Here is a 21,762-nt window from a genome sequence, read left to right on the forward strand (position 1 = left end):
AATGGGGGATAGAGGAGGGGATAATGGAGGTGCCTGAGGTTGGTACTGAGGAGAGGAAAATATAATAGGATAAAGGGGGTCTTTATTTGGATTATTCTTCCTTTTCCTCCCATCTGCCTGTGGTTCAGTGCCTATCTGAACTTTCTGTAATGTAATTAGTAATTCCTCTTTCTCCTTTTTAGCCTTTCCCTCATTTGCCCGCAACAATTCATTCTGTTTATGTACTGCTTCTAAATTTCTGTCTTTTATTACTAATTCCCATCTATCGAACATATCCATTCGATACGGTCCACTATTATAACAACCCTGCTTATTCCTACACAGGATCTTCCTAGCTTCCTGTATTTCACTTGCATCTCCTGTCCCCTCTATCGGCCAACGCCCACCACTCTGTCTATTCCATTTCTTACATGCCTTCTTGAAATCTAAACCTGTCTTCTTTTCTATAAATTTCCTAGGAGACCCATTTTTACGGGGCGTCTGTTGATCCTCCGAAAATAATTCTTCCAGCATTAATGATTTTGATCCCCCTGTGCGGCGATTAACAGGCTTACTGTTATAAGTTCCCATTATGTCCCCTTGCTCTTCCCGGGTCCTGTATTTAATTTTCCAACTATATACTGATTCGTCTAATCCCTTGTACGTATGAATCAGCGAGGTATTAAGTGTGCCACTCACTATTCCCTTACTGTTCCCTTCTTTAGTCCCAAGGGGAGACACCCAACTATCGGTCCTGTCCCATTTCCCAGGAGAACATGGTATTCCTATTAGTATGTAGATTTATTTATTCCGTCCTAACAGCAATCCTGCAATCTGTGCTCTTTTTCTGTTTATGTTTCCATATATATATATACCACCCCGTTACTCGTCCCGTTAGCTTGTCCGCTCACATCCCCGGATTCCAGCTCAGGTGACTTCGTGTCCGATTCGGTTCAGCAGAATACTACATCAATACGTCCAGCCGAGTCTAGGATATGGGTGAGGCCAGTATCCTTTCGTCAGACCTTTCGTATGCGTCAAACTGCTTGGGTCAAGTCTCCATCACCTTAAGCAACCCGTTGAGATATGAATATGACTAGACGGTCAACAGGAAACTCGCCCTCCCGTAATTTAGAAAATAAAAAAATGTTCGGAAATTCCCTGGTGCTTACCCCAGCCTGGAAGTGTGCAAGCTCTGTCTGGAAATCCGTTCAGTCACCGTGGATGTAGCAAAGAGGAGACCAGGGGCTCCTCACACAAGAACTCTTTCAGGACAGGGCAGTCCTAACTTTTGCCGGAGCTGCATGCTCTGCTGCCGGAGCTCAAGTTGACGGCAGTCCGCTGGTAAGATGGATCACTGAAATAGTCTCGCTGGAGGAGTCGACCGGCCGTCTCTTGCCCCACGTCCGGGCGCCAAAAAACTGTGGACACTTTTTTGTGACTGAAGACAGAGAAGAAAATTAAAATTAGTAAAAACCTTTTATTGATACATACCAGACAAGGGTAAAATGACAGAGAAACACAGTCCTAGGACACCGCACTTCATCTGCCTCGAGCGCAGATGTCCTTACTCTTTTATACCTTTCTAGTCTCCTGATCGTTGACCACGTAAGCAATAAAAATAGCGTCCTGACTCATTTTGTATTATTCCAATTGGTAAAGTCCTTACCCTAAAGGTATATTTTCTTGTCACACACATCATTGAAAGAAAACTTCCAGAAAGTATATATGCTTTTTGTCACGTACGCAAAACACAAACAAGTTTGATCATTCTGTCCTATTTTCTGTACTTACACACATACATTTTGTTCAATTACATCATTTTATGTTTTTACACTAGTTATTAAGACTTGAGTGAAAGAGAAATTGGGGCAACTCAGCTATTGAGTGTTCAATGCAGGTTAATGGACTGAATGGATGCTTTACATTTATAAAATTTCCTGTGTTGTTGAGATGAACGTCATGCCTGTTCTCCATATGTATTGCTCAAAGTAAGAGAGGAACAATAAATTCTCTTTATTAGCAAACAGCTCTGTTTGGACATCTAACTAAATGACACAAAGTACAAGTGGGCCATCATGACAACAAAGCACCTTCTATATTTATCAGTCACTTGCCATGAAGGGTGCAGATTAGGCTGACTTTGGGGTAACTCGCTACGTTAAACTGAGAAAGAGAAAGAGGGGATGAGATCAGACAACTTCACAGATTAAAGGTGCAGCCGAGAAGTGGAAGTGACTGTGTGATGGATGGCACACATGCATGGGCATCCCTGTCAGGATGGGTTCCAATCCCTGGCACCGAGTGGGCACCAAGAAGGGCCAGATATTCCCAATCTTTGCCAGAAGACTAATCATGCATGCCAATTTGCAGGTGGGCATGTTGGCTTACTGACAGGGATGGACTGAAGATCCTTACCCATCAGGGAGGCCAGTAGTATGGAAGGACAGGCAGATCTATCTATCTATCTATCTATCTATCTATCTATCTATCTATCTATCTATCTATCTATCTATCTATCTATCTATCTGTCTATCTATCTGTCTGTCTGTCTGTCTATCTATTTTTTACAAGTAGGGGAATGACACAGTCCAATGTTGTTGTACCAGCAGGGTTGTCCTATTTAATTCCAACAAAATGAAAAAAGCACATAGAAAGCAGCTTTGAAAGGTGAGATTTAGCCATATCTCTGGAGAGCCTGAGTTTTATACTGTACGCTCTGACTGGTAGGGGCCGACTCAGTTGCCCTGATTGGGGCTTTCTTGGACCTGTGGAAAGAAAGGGAGACAACAAGGACAGCACCCTTTCTTGTACTGGGGTGGTATGACATACCACTGATTAGTCTGGAATGTGCTCCTCCAACGCACATAATAACACTATATCTATCTATCTATCTATCTATCTATCTATCTATCTATCTATCTATCTATCTATCTATCTATCTATCTATCTATCTATCTATCTATCTATCTATCTATCATATAGTGCCTTTCACATCTATCTATCTATCTATCTTTCTATCTATCTATCTATCTATCTATCTATCTATCTATCTATCTATCTATCTATCTATCTATCTATCTATCATATAGTGCCTTTCACATCTATCTATGTATCATATAGTGCCGTTCACATCTATCTATGTATCATATAGTGCCTTTCATATCTATCTATCTATCTATCTATCTATCTATCTATCTATCTATCTATCTATCTATCTATCTATTATATAGTATCATAAAATATATATATATATATATATATATATATATATAATATATATCTATTTGCTTGTGCATCAAACCACATGGACCACATGGACTTAGCCACATTGGTATGTTCAGCAAGACAGGAATACTGGAACGTTGGTAAGGTGATTTTTTGTTTTATTCTGGACAACAGAAATGACTGCACTACACACAGAGCCAAACACAAATCTGGAAGCCTTGTGTGAAATGAAACGCCTTCACGCAGGAAAAAGGTTTGGAGCAGCCACTCATATACTTGAATAAGGCTGCAAAAAGTGAAGATTGGTAGTACAGTAGTGTACAGATGGAGTCCAAAACAGAAATGAAGTCACAGAAGGAAGTTGTCTGGCTTTTCAGGCTGGAACAGGAAGTGACGTCATCTGACCCAGGCAGAATTTCTTGTGTTTGGTCTGCAGGGATAAAAGAGAAAGGTTTATTGCACCCCGCCACCCCCTGGCCTGTTGAGGAATTACCTTCTTTTGCTCATTCTAGCTATTCTCTCATGCGCACGTGTGTGACAGTAGTTATGCTGGAAAGCACAAGGCCAGTTTTACATCATGGGCTGACCGGTCACTCCTGCTGGTCTGTACATCACATCTGATATTTTCCCTTGCAATACATCAAAGAAAAAAAAAATCCACTTGCACACCTCAACCACCCTGTATGAGAATCTGGTGGAATGTCATCACTTACTGTAAAGATCCCTGAAGAGAGGGTCTTAGAAGGGCGTTGTAGGGTCCAATAATGGGAATTTGTGTCCTCACCCAGATCTCAGAGATTGCGGCACACATTGTTTTATTCGCCCCATGCTGCCCAGGGATGTGTACTGCAGCTCTCTGTCTCTCTGGTGTAGTCTGACCATGACTCCTCCATTGGGGCAGCTTTTATTATCCTCTGTTTTTGAGCCATTTCCTTTAAACTTCACCACTGAGAGAACCTTTCTGACAAATGAACTAACAGTTTTGTGTGTGACGAGTTAGACCATACACACATGTGCAAATGTTTTGCAGAGTAGAACTAAACCAATGAAAAGCGTACCATTCATTTTGGATCACATGACTAATACAAGTGAGTTTTGGGCTAATTCAAAGGGAATATACCTAATCCTTTACAAATCAAAACTAAATCTCTATATATAAAGCTATATAAACTGCTCAAAAAATGAAAGGGTCACTGATGTGAAAACACATCAGATCTCAATGGGAAAAAAATCCTGCTGGCTATCTCTACTGATATGGACTGGTAATGTGTTAGGAACGAAAGGATGAAAATGAAAATGATCAACCGACAGAGGGCTGAATTCAAAGACACCACGAAAATCAAAGGGAAAAAATTATTGCAGCAACTCCAAATCGTATTCAGTAGTTTGTATGGCGCCCCTCTGCTTGTATGCATACCTGACAATGCCGGGGTTGGGGGGCGATGAGGGGGGTGCATGCTCCTAATGAGACGACAGATGGTGTCCTGGGGGATCTCCTCCCAGATCTGGAGCAGGGCATCACTGAGCTCCTGGACAGTCTGAGGTGCAACCTGCCGGCGTTGTTTGGACCGAAACATAATGTCCCACCCTGAGGTGTTCTATTGGATTGTGGTCAGGCAAGTGAGCATGGGGGCCAGTCAATGGTATCAATTCCTTCATCCTCCATGAACTGCCTGCATACTCTCGCCACATGAGGCCGGGCATTGTTGTGCACCAGGAGGAACCAGCATGGGGTCTCACAATGGGTCCAAGGATTTCATCCTGATACCTAATGGCAGTCAAGGTGCCGTTGTCTAGCCTGTAGAGATCTATGTGTCTCTCCATGGATATGCCTCCCCAGATATACCATCACTGACCCACCACCAAACCAGTCATGCTGAATGATGTTACAGGCAGCATAACATTCTCCGTGGCTTCTCCAGACTCTTTCACGTCTATCACATGTGCTCAGGGTGAACCTGCTCTCATCTGTGAAAAAGCACAGGTCGCCAGCGGTGGACCTGCCAATTCTGATATCCTATGGGAAATGCCAGTCGAGCTCCACGGTGCCAGGCAGTGAGCACATGGCCCACTAGAGGACATTGGGCCCTCAGGCCACCCTCATGAAGTCTGTTTCTGATTGTTTGGTTGGAGACATTCACACCAGTGGCCTGCCTGCTGGAGGTCATTTTGTAGGCTCTGACTGTGCTCATCCTGTTCCTCTTTGCCCAAAGGAGCAGATACTGGTGGGTCCTGCTGATGGGTTAAGGACCTTCTATGAGGGGCCCTGTCCAGCTCTCTTAGAGTAACTGCCTGTCTCCTGGAATCTCCTCCATGCCCTTGAGACTATGCTGGGAGACACAGCAAACCTTCTAGCAATGCCACGTATTGATGTGCCATCATGGAGAAGTTGGACTACCTGTGCCACCTCTGTAGGGTCCAGGTATCACCTCATGCTACCAGTAGTGACACTGACCGTAGCCAAATGAAAAATGAGTGACAAAACAGATGAGGAGGGAAAAATGTCAGTGGCCTCCCTTCACCTGTTAAACCATTCATTCCTGTTTTGGGGGTCGTCTCATTGTTGCCCCTCTAGTGCACCAAAGCAGCTGAAACTGATGAACAAGCCCCTCTGCTACTTCACTGAGCAGAGCAATAGATAGATAGATAGATATGAAAGGCACTATATAATAGATAGATAGATAGATAGATAGATAGATAGATAGATAGATAGATAGATAGATAGATAGATAGATAGATAGATAGATAGATAGATAGATAGATATGAAAGGCACTATATAATGATAGATAGATAGATAGATAGATAGATAGATAGATAGATAGATAGATAGATAGATAGATAGATAGATATGAAAGGCACTATATAATGATAGATAGATAGATAGATAGATAGATAGATAGATAGATAGATAGATAGATAGATAGATAGATAGATAGATAGATAGATAGATAGATATGAAAGGCACTATATAATGATAGATAGATAGATAGATAGATAGATAGATAGATAGATAGATAGATAGATAGATAGATAGATATGAAAGGCACTATATAATAGATAGATAGATAGATAGATAGATAGATAGATAGATAGATAGATAGATAGATAGATAGATAGATAGATAGATAGATATGAAAGGCACTATATAAATAGATAGATAGATAGATAGATAGATAGATAGATAGATAGATAGATAGATAGATAGATAGATAGATATGAAAGGCACTATATAATGATAGATAGATAGATAGATAGATAGATAGATAGATAGATAGATAGATAGATAGATAGATAGATAGATATGAAAGGCACTATATATATAATAGATAGATAGATAGATAGATAGATAGATAGATAGATAGATAGATAGATAGATAGATAGATATGAAAGGCACTATATAAATGATAGATAGATAGATAGATAGATAGATAGATAGATAGATAGATAGATAGATAGATAGATAGATAGATAGATAGATAGATAGATAGATACTTTATTAATCCCAAGGGGAAATTCACAAAGTTTCATTCACTTGATGCTATACTCTCATTACAAAAGGTTCCTTCAATTTTTTTTGAGCAGTACATATACTGTAACATTCAAAGACTGCCTGTCTGCTTTTCACGAGAGAGCTACTTAACGGATTTAAATCCGTTTTTTTCTAGAATTTGCTTGAACATTCTGTTTGATTTTGCGACTTCTCTCATCGCACTAAGAATCACAGTTCGCTTGCAGGAGTGATATATTAGCGCTAATCTGAGACAGAGGGTGTGGGCCGAGGGGAAGGGGATGCGTGACGTCAGGAGAGGGGAGCCGGGCCGGGCGGGACCCTCCTCACTGTCCTGTTTCACTACTACGTGGGCGGAGCCACGGGGGATGGCTGGTATATGTAAAAAAATCCAATTCTCTGTCTGTCTGTCTGTACGAATGTCCGCTTTTCATGAGATAACTACTTAATGGATTAAGATCAGGCTTTTTTTCTAGATTTTTGTTTGACCATTCCGGTTGATTCTGCGACTTAATAATAATAATTCTTTGCATTTATGTAGCGCTTTTCTCACTACTCAAATCACTCAGCAATTGCAGGTTAAGGGCCCAACAGAGCAGAGTCCCTATTGGCATCTACGGGAGTCAAACCGGCAACCTTCCGATTGCCAGTGCAGATCCCCAGCCTCAGAGCCACCATTCCGCCTTCTTTCATAGTGCTAAGAATCATAGTTTACTTGCAGGTGTGAGATATTCACGCTAATCCAAGACAGAGGCTGTGGGCCGAGGGGAGGGGGAAGCGTGACGTCAGGAGAGGGGAGCCGGGCCGGGCGGGACCCTCCTCACTGTCCTGTTTCACTACTACGTGGGCGGAGCCACGGGGGATGGCTGGTATATGTAAAAAAGATCCAATTCTCTGTCTGTCTGTCTGTCTGTCTGTCTGTCTGTCTGTCTGTATGTATGTATGTATGTATGTATGTATGTATGTATGTATGTATGTATGTCTGCGGTGGGTTGGCACCCTGCCCGGGATTGGTTCCTGCCTTGTGCCCCGTGTTGGCTGGGATTGGCTCCAGCGGACCCCCGTGACCCTGTGTTCGGATTCAGCGGGTTGGAAAATGTATGTATGTATGTATGTAGAGGGTGTCCCAAAATTCACGCAAGATTTTAATTTGGCGTCATTTGTGCAGTAAAGTGTTGCCAACGAAAAAAAAAGACGGCGTGACAGCTCACAGTTCAGGGTTATTAGAAATGGAGCGCTACACGGAAGAACAACGCGTTTTCATTGTTGAGCAATATTTTAAAAATAATGAAGGTTTGGTAGCTACGGTTCGCAATTTTCGTACAAAATATGGTCGGAATAGTGATTTAACTTCATCAACTGTGAAGAGATTAATTAAAAAATTCAGGGAGACTGGATCAATTAGTGATCTTAGACACTCTGGCCGTCCGTCAACAAGTCATTCAACACAAAACATCGAAGCAGTTCGTGAGAGTGTTGCTGAGAGTCCAGGAACATCAATTAGGCACCGTGGTCAAGAATTGAACATTTTCTAGAAGCTCCCTACAGCGTATTCTCACGAAAGATTTGCATCTTCATGCTTACAAAGTTCAATTGAGTCAAGAACTTAATCCTACTGATCACGCACAGCGAAGAGAGTCCGTTGAATGGATTTTGGAACAACAACAAGTGAATGCAGATTTTTCAAACAAAATCATCTTCAGCGATGAGGCTCATTTTCATCTTGATGGCTTCGTTAATCGTAAAAATCGTTGCATTTGGGGTTCAGAAAATCCACGAGTGATTGTTGAGACTTTTTTCTTTGGGGTTGTTTGAAGTCTAAGGTTTATGCCATCAAGTGGCCACGACCACCCACGGCTTGAAGGAGGGAATTGAGCGCTGTATCAATGAAATTCAGCCACATTTATGCAAAACAGTCATGGAAAACTTCGACAAAAGAGTGTGTATGTGCCAGCAAAGCTGTGGAGGCCATTTGCCCGATATGCTATTCCATACATAACCCTATACTGTATACTTTATAAATCAATTAAAAATGTACAATTTTTAATTAAAAACCTGTGTTCTCTATCAAAATTACCTCTTGCGTGAATTTTGGGACACCCTTTTATGTATGTATGTATGTATTGTGAGGGATGGCCGGCCATATATTCCGGCCCACACCTCCAAACCGCCAGATGGAGCCCTCCCAGCGGCATGGAGGTTTCCCGAATTCCAGCAGGGCCTCATGGACCTTGTAGTTTTTACAAACAGCCCTGCTGGATACCATGGGGACCAACAAGAGCCGCTGTAGGGAGGCTTGGGGAGTACTATGTGCCCTATAACCCGGAAGTATGTCCTGGTCACATGGACAGAAGGAACAACGTACTTCCAGGATGAAGAAAAGGACTTTTTATCTGACCCGGAAGGGATAAAGAATCATGGACTGCAGGGTTGGAACCACTTCCGGGTCAGGAGATATAAAAGGACCATGGGAAATCCCAGACGCTGAGCTGAGCTGGGTGGAAGGGTGGCAACACGTCTGGGAGTGGAGGATTGTTTATTGATTATTGATTGTATTATTGTAGTGTTTATGAGTATAGTGGAGTGGAGGGTGCTTGGTGCACATTATTATTATAAAATAAATAATAATTGGACTTTTGTCTGGTGTCTGACGTTTGGTCTGAGGGTTCAAGGGGTCACGGGGACCCTTAAATCTGTCACAGTATGTATGAATGTCCGCTTTTCAGAAGATAACTACTTAATGGATTAAGATCAGCCTTTTTTTCTTGATTTTTGTTTGACCATTCCAGTTGATTTTGTGACTTCTCTCATAGTGCTAAGAATCATAGTTCGCTTACAGGAGTGATATATTTGCGAGGGAGAGGCAGCAGGCCGAGGGGAGGGGAGCAGAGCCTTCCTCATTGACTCGCCAGCCTCCGTTTGAGTCGCTGTACCTCTCGCCACGTGTTGGAGCGCACCCTGCCTCTGTTTAGCTACCGATGCCTGTTTGTTCAGCAGACATTATCATCTACAGATTGTTAAGGAGTAATGTTTGATGTTTTTGAGAGATCAGAGCTCCGCGTATTTTAGAGAGTAGCTGCCGATTGCCAGAGATGTCACGGCCACCTGCTCTTCTCTCCACATGGGGGACGCTCTCCCGTCAGAGCTGAACACGATCAGGTACAGTGCCAACGTTTGACTTACCTTCTGCTTGGCAAGAATTACATTTTCTTTTTTTAAATTGATTTTTAAAGTTTGTCCTGCTTCACTGCTACATGGGCAGAGCTGCGGGGGACAGCTAGTAATATACAAAGGATTAAAAACAACGAGACTGGACATTCAGAAACTGACTTAAAGGTTTGCAGGTTTTCATTTGAGGATTTGTCCAAAGCAACAGCGAAAAACTGTAAGACACTGCCGGTCTGAAATGTTTAGCCAACAATCTTCTTACCCCAAGTTTTTTTGGTTATAGATAGATAGATAGATAGATAGATAGATAGATAGATAGATAGATAGATAGATAGATAGATAGATAGATAGATAGATAGATAGATAGATAGATAGATAGATACTTTATTAATCCCAAGGGGAAATTCACATTCTCCAGCAGCAGCATACTGATTGATAACAATGCAGGTAAAAAACAGACAATAACTTATAATTATATAATGTTAACGTTTACCCTTACCTACCCCCCACCCCGGGTGGAATTGAAGAGTCACATAGTTTGGGGGAGGAACGATCTCCTCAGTCTGTCAGTGGAGCAGGACGGTGACAGCAGTCTGTCGCTGAAGCTGCTCTTCTGTCTGGAGATGATCCTGTTCAGTGGATGCAGTGGATTCTCCATGATTGATAGGAGTCTGCTCAGCGCCCGTAGCTCTGCCACAGATGTCAAACTGTCCAGCTCCATTCCTACAATAGAGCCTGCCTTCCTCACCAGTTTGTCCAGGCGTGAGGCGTCCTTCTTCTTTATGTTGCCTCCCCAGCACACCACTGCATAGAAGAGGGCGCTCGCCACAACTGTCTGATAGAACATCTGCAGCATCTTATTGCAGATGTTGAAGGACGCCAGCCTTCTAAGGAAGTATAGTCGGCTCTGTCCTTTCTTACACAGAGCATCAGTATTGGCAGTCCAGTCCAATTTATCATCCAGTTGCACTCCCAGGTATTTATAGGTCTGCACCCTCTGCACACAGTCACCTCTGATGATCACGGGGTCCATGAGGGGTCTGGGCCTCCTAAAATCCACCACCAGCTCCTTGGTTTTGCTGGTGTTCAGTTATAGGTGGTTTGAGTCGCACCATTTAACAAAGTCCTTGATTAGGTCCCTATACTCCTCCTCCAGCCCATTCCTAATGCAGCCCACGATAGCAGTGTCATCAGCAAACTCTTGCACGTGGCAGGACTCCGAGTTGTATTGAAGTCTGATGTATATAGGCTGAACAGGACCGGAGAAAGTACAGTCCCCCGTGGCGCTCCTGAGCTGCTGACCACAATGTCAGACGTGCAGTTCCTGAGAAGCACACACTGAGGTCTGTCTGTAAGATAGTCCACGATCCATGCCACCAGGTATGAGTCTACTCCCATCTCTGTCAGCTTGTCCCTAAGGAGCAGAGGTTGGATTGTGTTGAAGGAGCTAGAAAAGTCTAGAAATATAATTCTTACAGCACCACTGCCTCTGTCCAAGTAAGAGAGGGATCGATGTAGCATATAGATGATGGCATCCTCCGCTCCCACCTTCTCCTGGTATGCAAACTGCAGAAGGTCGAGGGGGTGTCGGACCTGTGGCCTCAGGTGGTGAAGCAGCAGCCTCTCCATGGTCTTCATCACATGTGATGTCAGAGCAACAGGCCGGAAGTCATTCAGCTCACTAGGACGTGATACCTCGAGGTCTGGGGTGATGCAAGATGTTTTCCAAAGCCTCGGGACTCTCCCCTGTTCCAGGCTCAGGTTGAAGATGTGCTGTAGAGGACCCCCCAGCTCCAATGCACAGGCCTTCAGCAGCCGTGGCGATACTCCATCTGGACCCACTGCTTTGCTGGCACAAAGTCTCCTCAGCTCTCTGCTCACCTGCGCTGCTGTAATTGTGGGTGGGGATGTGTTGTGTGGAAGGCTCACATTGTCTTCTCATTTCTATTTGAAAAATCCTCATTTATTTTCTTCTTCTCCTACCTGCGATTGCTTTGTCATGGGTATGACGTTAACTTGCATCCAGCCCTGTAAGCAGATCCTCCAACTTGCAGGGATTGGTGGCAGGATTGGCACTCCAGTCGCTGTGAAAGCCCTCAGAGTGTTCCAGTGTGGTGCTGAGGTGTCACCTGCTGGTGGTCCGTCGTGTGGTGGGTGCAACAACACCTTGTAATCACCTCCTACTCCCCCATGTACTAGGGTGTTGTACCGTGTTAGCCATTATGGATGCAGTGAGAAGTCAAGCAAAAGGTTACAATATGCAAGCTTGTGGGGCAACTCAGTCCCCTTCTTCAGGCAGTTTGTAATCAATGATTAAGGATTCCATCTTGCTTAAGGAAGGGGCCTGAGTTGCCCCAAAAGCTTGCATATCGTAACCTTTTTAGTTTGGTGTCATTTTGCTTGACTTCTCACTCCTCCCCATGGAAACATCATCTTAGATACTGGGAGTACTGGAATCATCAAACGGAAAAAGCTCTTTATATCGGATTGGCCTTCCAGTCAGTAGGCGGGTGGGCGGCCAGTTGGCCTCCAGGATTCTGACTGGTTTGGATTTTCTCTTACAAACTCGACCCCAAGAGGTTTATTTTCTCCAGAGACGCGCCCCTTGAAGTTTTGGTTTTTCTCTCCTCCGTTTACAATTAATTAACAGACACATATTGTTGATTTTCCAATTTTGTTTTCTGTCTCTTTAAACAAATCGTCTCTATTTGTACGAATTCTGCATTCAGTCATTTTTAAAAGCTATACGTACATTTTACTTGAGACCTTGTCACCGTGCCTTGTGCCTGCACTCCGTCAATACAAAAATAAACTCAATTGAATTGAATTTACTCATTGAGGCCACCTATCTGGCTTACACCCAGAAGGAAAGCAGGACCAACTCTGGAGTGGGGTGCCAGACCATCATGGGTCACACTGGTGACCCCCCCCCCCCCAGTCCTGGGCACACAAGGTCAGTTTAGAAGCCCCAGTCAAGCTTACCTGCATGGTTTTTTGATGTGGGAGGAAAACTACATGTGGGCACAGTGAGCTGTAAGGAAGACAGAAGTGTCAAGGTAAGGCAGTGAGTGAGTTGAGTGTTGATTGGCATGTGCAAGGGATGACTTCACTGTAAATGTGACAATGAAGACTGCAGAAACCTGTAAACTGACACAGGCACATGGAGAACACCCAGCCCACACTCAGACAATAAGCAGGAATGAAATCCAAACCAAGCACACTTGGGATGTGAGGCAGCAGCTTCCCTCCCGTTCCTCATATGAGCTTCTGTTAAGTTAAATCACACCCTGCACACCCGGATGAATGAACGGTGGTTTGATCCGCACTGCAAGAAAGGACTTGATTAGCGTGTGAGGGCGTTAGTCTCTCAGTGACACTCGGTGTGGTCGCAGAGGTCGGCTCATTCATTCTGATATTTACTACTCTGTTACACACTCCATGGTAATTAATGGCGCTCAAAGTGTGATGTGCTCCAATGTAGAAAACAGTAGACAGTTCTTATGATTATTTTTTAACAGATGTAATTTTTGATTGTAAAATGGTATTTACACTAAAGAGGCAGCATTTCCATTCCATCCAGAAACAGACCACAGCACAAAATATAATGACGTAACATAAGGTACTTCCTTAATGTCATTGTGTAAACATTGTGGCACCTTTTCCATAATGGGCAACATTGCAAGTACATAAAATCAAACACAATAATTAAAATAGTTCCAGACATACAGTGCAAGTGATATTTGCAAACAAATAAGAGAACTTCATCTTATTCTTATTATCTGGGTGGGGAAGCCAATTGACACATCTTATAGTGTGAACAATGAACCAGAAGTGAATGTCTGATAAGGGCAACAAATACATGACAAGTGGAAGCAACAGCCCTCCATCCCATTGTCAGCCAAAGCCCAAACCATTAAGACCAAACCATTAAGAGACGCAGGTGGATAAAACGAAATGAAAAGCTTCTGAATTACAGTTGATAGATAGATAGATAGATAGATAGATAGATAGATAGATAGATAGATAGATAGATAGATAGATAGATAGATAGATAGATAGATAGATAGATAGATAGATAGATAGATAGATAGAAAGATAGATAGATAGATAGATAGATAGATAGATAGATAGATAGATAGATAGATAGATAGATAGATAGATAGATAGATAGATAGATAGATAGATAGATAGATAGATAGGAAAGGCACTATATGATAGATAGATAGATAGATAGATAGATAGATAGATAGATAGATAGATAGATAGATAGATAGGAAAGGCACTATATGATAGATAGATAGATAGATAGATAGATAGATAGATAGATAGATAGATAGATAGATAGATAGATAGATAGATAGATAGATAGATAGATAGGAAAGGCACTATATGATAGATAGATAGATAGATAGATAGATAGATAGATAGATAGATAGATAGATAGATAGATAGATAGGAAAGGCACTATATGATAGATAGATAGATAGATAGATAGATAGATAGATAGATAGATAGATAGATAGATAGATAGATAGATAGATAGATAGATAGGAAAGGCACTATATGATAGATAGATAGGGTTTTTTAGCATCTCTCCTGAAAACAGGTACCGACAAGGATGGGATTCAAACCCACACGTGCAGAGCACAATGGATTAGCAGTCCATCGCCTTAACCACTCGGCCACCTCATCTGATAGATAGATAGATAGATAGATAGATAGATAGATAGATAGATAGATAGATAGATAGATAGATAGATAGATAGATAGATAGATAGATAGATAGATAGATAGATAGATAGATAGGAAAGGCACTATATGATGTTGTCCTTTGATGTCTTCTCTTTCATTTTGAAGGGAACAGAAACTGTCTTAGTTTTGGTGCTTCACTCCTTTCCTTCCCCATAAAATGACCCAAATCTTTGTCCATGAGACCCTCCCAATGTTCACATATTTGACAATAGATTGGTATTATTTTCATTTTTAAAAACTCATCATAAAATATTTGAAAATAATCAAATAAAATACATAAACCACAAGATCAAAATATTCAAAAAATAATAAATATGATCAGTCCCAAACTGAAGTCTTGCAACATTCTAATCCCTTATTCATCATATAAATACCCACCCAAATGCCAAAATGTCTCCCATTCACCCTCTCCACTCCCCAATCCAACGCACTCCTTACAAAACTCTACTGATATCTTGTCTTAAATATCCTACTGCTAATAAAATGAAAGTACAAATTGCAGTTTTCAAAGTTAACACAATACACTATACACCCAGCACTTACTGAATGGTGTAACATTCCAAGACGATTTCTACAAATGCAGATCCACGGCTATCCTGCTCTCACACAGTTTGTTAAGTAATCCAATTGCATGTGTAGTATTTGCTCACTTAACTTTATTTTGCAGGTTTCTCAGATTCCTTTTTTTTTGCCTTTCCTAAAATTACACATTACAACCAGGTTTCCATTTTTCCTTTTTTCTTTTTGAGCTCTTCACCCTAAACACAAATACCATCCAAAATACAAGATAAAAAATAAGATGTGGGTCTTTCACAAAACAGGAAAGAATGAAACATGTTTTTTTTTTTCTCAGTTCTCTATATGGACAGGTATCTGAAACCACCAGGCCATTTATTCAACAGGAGGAGTTCTCCACTACTGTACTATGTGATATTCCTCACTGTAGATTGCTCACCTTGCTGGCCAGTGGTGGTCACTTATTCCATGTGTCTATCGTTCTTTGTGTAAAGAAAAACTTTCTAATGTTTGTGTGAAATTTCCCCTTAAAACGTTTCCAGCTGTGTCCCCGTGTGCCCCCTGGACTAATTCCCTTCATTATTTTAAACACTTCAATCATTCTGCTCTTAATCTTCTTTTGATTAACACTAGAATCCCTGTAGCCTACAAAAATATTCGTAATGCTGGGCCACCTTAAATTCCCTCACATCTCCTCCTCAGCGTTTTCATTTTGCCAATGTGTCGATCGGCACTGGCAGCAGGCAGCCTGCTCACTCACCCCCCACCGAGGCAGCTGAGGTCAAGTCAGATACAAAATTCTCAGAGTTCAATTCTGTTTATCTAGGTGTGAGGTGCCTGGAGTAGTAGAGGGTAAATAATATATTGTTATGTGGAATACATACATTTTATTTGTATTCCGTGTCTACAGTGATCTGTGTATATGTAGGATGACAGGAAATGCGAGGCAAGCAATGTTGAACACATAACTGATAATAATAATAATAATAATAATAATAATACATTTTCTGCGGTGGGTTGGCTCCCTGCCCAGGATTGGTTCCCTGCCTTGTGCCATGTGTTGGCTGGGATTGGCTCCAGCAGACCCCCGTGACACTGTGTTTGGATTCAGCGGGTTGAAAAATGGACAGATAATACATTTTATTTATATAGCACCTTTCCCTTGCGCAAGGTGCTAGAACAGAACAGAAACATTTTTTCATCCAGCCATCCATCCATCCAACCCGCTATATCCTAACACTGGGTCACAGGGGGTACAAGGCAAGAATAAACCCTGGGCATGGTGCCAGCCCACCACAGGGCATACACACACACAAACACCAAGCACACAGTAGGGACAATTTGGGATTGCCAATACATCTAACCTGCATGTCTTTGGACTGTGGTAGGAAACCCACGCAGACACGGGGAGAACATGCAAACTCCACACAGGGGGAACCCGGGAAGCCAACCCAGGTCTCCTCACTGCGAGGCAGCAGGGTTACCACTGCGCCACTGTGCCGCCCAACTTTTTTTAATGCTATAATAATAATTGACAAAATGTTGACATGAAGTGTATAATGTGTGAAGACTGAAGTCCAAATACCAAATTAAAAGCTATAACAAAGCAGATGCACTTTTGCTCAAAAATATAACCAAAGGAAAAGAAATTATTCAATTTCCATCTTGTCTTTTCCCATGTGTAGAGCCTCCCAGGTCCATGTTTCCTCCACCACACATCCACAAGTCATATCTCCTTTACTATCCTTCCCCATTCCTGTGCTGATTGAAGGTGCGGCTCCAGACTTTTATTCCTGTCCTTCTGAGGATTATGGCAACAATTAAAATCAGCACTCATTACCACCACTTCCAACCAATGGCTGTCCGTGTTTGCCTTTACTTTCAGTAGCCTCCTTTTCATTGGCTCCTGGACCCTGTAACTACTCTGAAATAAAACTGCCAACCCCACCACCCGCCAACATGTGTTCTGTTCTTGAGGAGGCAGAGTCCTGGCTCCACTCCCACTGATTTGTCTCGTTTATGTGAGTCCCTTGTAAGAAGAGTGGGGGAGATGTCCTAATAATCCTATCCATTATTCTTTAGATTTTTGGAATTGTTCTTCAGTTACTAGAGACGTTCTTTTTTTTTTCCTCAGGAGATCTTTTGCAATAAAGAACATGAAGGTCGTCTTCTGCTTGTTTCGGCTGCTCTCATTTAAGGGTCGCCACAGTGGATCGTTGTCTCCATCTTTCCTCGTCTTTTACCTCATTTTCTGCCACACCGATTGCCTTCATGTCCTCCGTCACCACATCCATTAACCTCCTCTTTAGCCTTCCTCTTTTTCTCTTACCTGGCGGTTCCATACTCAACATTCTTTTCTCGATGTGCCCCTCATCTACCCACTGCATGTGCAAAAAAAAAAAAAAAAAATCTCAATCGAGCCTCTCTGTCTTGGTCACCAAACTGTCGTACCTGTGTTGTCCCACTAATCTACTCATTCCTAATCCTGTCTTCAACTCCACCACTTCCAGTACTGCCTCCTGTCTTTTCGTCAGTGCCACCATCTCCAAACCATACACCATCGCTGGTCTCGCTCCCGTTTTATCGACCTTCCCTTTCACTCTTGCAGGTTTTCTTCAATCACTCCAGCCACTGTTCTCCATCCAGTCCACCCTGCCTGTTCTCTCTTCTTCACCTCTCTGTCGTACTCTCCGTTTCTTTGGACTGTTGGACCCAAATATTTAAATTCATCTACCTTCACCACCTCTGCTCCTTGCAGTCACACCCTTCCACCATCTTCCCTTTCATTCACGCACATGTACCCCATCTTACTCCTACTCATTCCCCTTCTCTCCAGTGCAGACCTCCACCTCTCCAGGTTCGTCTCAACCTGCTGTCTACTCTCACTGCAGATCACAATGTCTTCCGCGAACATCATAGTCCACAGAGACCTCATCTATCAACTTGTCCATCACCACTACAAACAGGAAAAGGCTCAGAGCCGATCCTTGACGTAATCCTACTCTCACCTTGAACCAGGCTGTCATTCCTACCGCACACCTCAACGCAGTCACCCTGTTCTCATTCATAACCTGCTCCACCTTCATATACTTTTCTGCTACTCCCAACTTCCTCACACAGTACCATAACTGCTCTCTTGCCACCCTGTCACACGCTTTCGCTAAGTCCACAAACATGCAGTGCAATTCCTTCTGACCTTCTCTGTGATTCTCCATCAACACTCTTTAAGCAGACATTGCTTCTGTAGTCCTATTGCTCCTTTCAGATCACCACCCCTCCTCTGAGCCTAGCGTCACTCTTTCCCATAACTTCATGGTGTGCCCGATCAACTTTATACCCCTGTAGTTACTTCAGCTCTGCACATCTCCCTTGTTCTTGACATTTGGTACTAATTTACACCTTCTCAACTTCTCAGGCATCTTTTCACTTTTCAAGATCTTGTTTCAACAACCTAGTAAGAAATTTCACTTGCTGTCTCACCTTAACAGTAAACAGTATGAAAGTAGACTTGTTTTTATCTCAGAATACGGACTATAAAGAGGAGACAAAACACCATTCAAATTTTGGGGCACCACCCTGGTGACCCCATATTATTGAAATAAGATATTCAAGGAAAACAGGCAACTAGTTGTGGATAACATCCTTTCAGACAGGAGCTCAGAACTGTACTGAACTCATACCATTTAGAGCAGGGGTGTCAAACTCCAGGCCTGGAGGGCCGCAGTGGCTGCAGGTTTTCATTCTAACCCTTTTCCTAATCGGTGCCCAGTTTTTACTGCTAATTAACTCCCCTTCATTTTAATAGCCCTGTTTTCAAGGATTCAGTCCTCTGAATTGATTTGTTTCTTCATTAAATGGCAGCCAAACAGAAATGAGACGTGAAACGAGCCAACAGATGACCAGCTAAACTGGGATTTCAAACTCCAACCAGTTTCACTCCAAACAGTCTCTTAATGAGAAGCTGATTCTTGCTGTTAATTAAACCCGTTATTTAATTCCATGGCTTGTTGTTGCTCTCATTCTGCCACAGCAGACATTTCCAAATTTGTTGATTTTTCTGTTTTTTCTAAGAACACCATCAAAATGTTTTGGTGACCTGAGAGACCAACCTTACTGAGACCTTCACCTTTCTTTATTTTCAGATATTGTGTGATGAGCACAGGTGAGCTGGTCACGTGGTGGCTTGTTTGTCTCATTATTGTTTGGCTACTAATTAAGGAAAAAGAGACAACTAAGGGGCCTGAGTCAAGTGAATTAAAACTAAAGCAAAAGAAGTTAATTAGCAGTAAAAACAGCTCACTAATGAAGAAGATGGTTAGAATGAAAACCTGCAGCCACTGCGGCGCTTGAGGACCGGAGTTCGACACCTGTGATTTAGAGCATTATAACTCCAAGCAGGAAGGGGCGGGTCCAGGAGAACAGATAACGGAAGTGACGTCAGTGGTGAAATGGCCGTCAGTCTTCGTTCTGCAGAGGGAGTTAGAGAGAAGGCATTAGAACAGAGCGCCAACCCCTGGTTTGCTGGGTAATTACTGTATAAGATGCACCTGACCATTAGACGCACCTAGGTTTAGAGGAGGAAAACAAGAAAAACAATATTCTGAACCAAATGGTGTACTAATATGTTTAATAAAATATAGCAGAATAATATTTCAGCCACGTAAATTCAATAGCGATATTAAGAAACATCATCACTGTCATTAACAAATAAGGAGAGACTTTAAGGTTCAAGCACTCTTCTAGTTTTATGGAAACCCCAGGAACTCCTCATCGCTAGTGTCAGAATTTATGAAGCTCAGTTGCTCACAATCACTTTGCAGGAGCACGTACCTATCATCACGCACGTTTGGACCAATGCTCCCTGAAGTTATATCGCCAGTCTAGTCCCATCTCTATTTGTAATGCTACAAAGCCCTTCATCTCGTGTTTTGTTGTGGGTTTCCAGTTTGAAAAACGAGAATACGGTGCAAGCACAGCCCTCGATTTAAAACATTGCTCTGCATACCTGTTTGTCTTGTCTGACAGTAGCTGAAAGGCAGCTTCAGGAAAGAACAGCCTGAAGTAGTCCAGCGGCTGGTAATCTGTCGAGTCCAACAGCAAGCCATACTGTCTTGTGAAGTCCTGTAGCCAGTTTGGCTCCCATGGATCAATGTCTGGGTATTCCTCTCACACGAACCTTGCCATAGGTGCATCGGCTGCACGAATGCGCTCAGCTGGGGCGGCATCGGCTGGTGTCCCGATCAGCTGATGCCAGTTCCTCACTCTCTTGTTCGATCTCCTGATCACTCTCAACAAAAGTCAGACTCAGTGATAATGAGCAAAACATTTGTTTTCTGCACTCGCTTCGCTCCCTCATGAGATGTCGATGCCATCTTGCCTTTGTTTACATTTCGCAACTCACGCACATGCAAGGATTAGATGCCGAGTCAATGAGTCTAACATTCCTCCAAGCACAGAGGGAATGCCTGTAACGTATCAGTGAGTTTTGTCGCCCTCTACCCCTGGATGTCGACTTTTGTCAGGTAATACACATCATGGTCTGTGACGCAACATTCGCTCCATAAGACGCACAGACATTTCTAACCTTCTTTTGGGGAAAAAAAAGTGTGTCTTATGGTGCGAAAAATACGGTACAATCACCAGAGCCCTTAAGCTGTCTCTCATGCACATACACACAATATAAAACAACAACAACATTTATTTCTATAGCACATCTTCATGCAAATAATGTACCTCAAAGTGCTTTACATGATGAAAAAAATAAAAATAAAAGACAAAGTAAGAATTAAAATAAGACAACACTAATTAACATAGAATAAGAGTAAGGTCCGATGGCTAGGGGGGACAGAAAAGAACAAAAATAAAAACTCCAGATGGCTGGAGAGAAAAAATAAAATCTGCAGGGGTTCCAGACCTTGAGACCACCCAGCCCTCTCTGGGCATTCTACCTAACATAAATGAACAGGGAGGACTTGATGATGATGGTCATGCAGACTTCTGGCTTTTAATCCATCAATGTAGGAACATCACGGTGCTTTGATTAGATGGTGGTGGCGCAGGCCGCCATCACAAAGAAACCGGAAAAAGAAACAGAAGAGAGAGTAGGGGTTGGTACGGATTTTAGAGCCACCATGAATAGTTATTATAATGAATTGAATATACAGAGCATCAGGATTAAATTAAAAGGGTCCGTATAGCAGAGAAATATTTCACAACGTCCACTCCCCACTATTGAAACTAACGGCTGTTTAATGCTCTGATCGCTGCAGACGCTCCTGCCTTTTTACTCCTCAAACTCCGAGATGGTGGAGCAGCCTGACATATCGCCATCATCCTCTTCCACTTGACTTGTCGCAGAATAACAGGGACCTCAAAACCACTTTTAGTTATAAGAAGAGGGTCATCAGCACCTCCTGCGCTGAGTCATGTTCAGATGTTTTTATGTCATGCCTCCTTCCACTTGCTCAATGTCTGAACCAGCCATCTTTTACTGTGTCAATACGGTCCTCCTCCTCCTCTTCCACATCCACCTTTCCCGTTATACTGCTCTGCACTGCCATGGACGTTGTAGACATAAACCTGCTCCAACCTGGAAAAGTTTCTGGGTTG

General features: G+C 42.6%; 1 protein-coding gene and 1 non-coding gene across 2 annotated transcripts in view; one reads left to right on the forward strand and one right to left on the reverse strand.

Moving 5' to 3' along the window:
• sympk (symplekin) overlaps positions 1–21,762 on the forward strand; it is a 581,858-nt gene that overhangs the window by 205,086 nt on the left and 355,010 nt on the right. The gene's annotated exons all lie outside the window — the stretch shown is intronic.
• Positions 14,496–14,577, reverse strand: trnas-gcu (transfer RNA serine (anticodon GCU)). The gene has a single exon. It is a non-coding gene; the product is annotated as a tRNA-Ser (tRNA).

The sequence above is a fragment of the Erpetoichthys calabaricus genome, chromosome 1, assembly GCF_900747795.2.
Source record: "Erpetoichthys calabaricus chromosome 1, fErpCal1.3, whole genome shotgun sequence".
Lineage (NCBI taxonomy): Eukaryota > Metazoa > Chordata > Cladistia > Polypteriformes > Polypteridae > Erpetoichthys > Erpetoichthys calabaricus.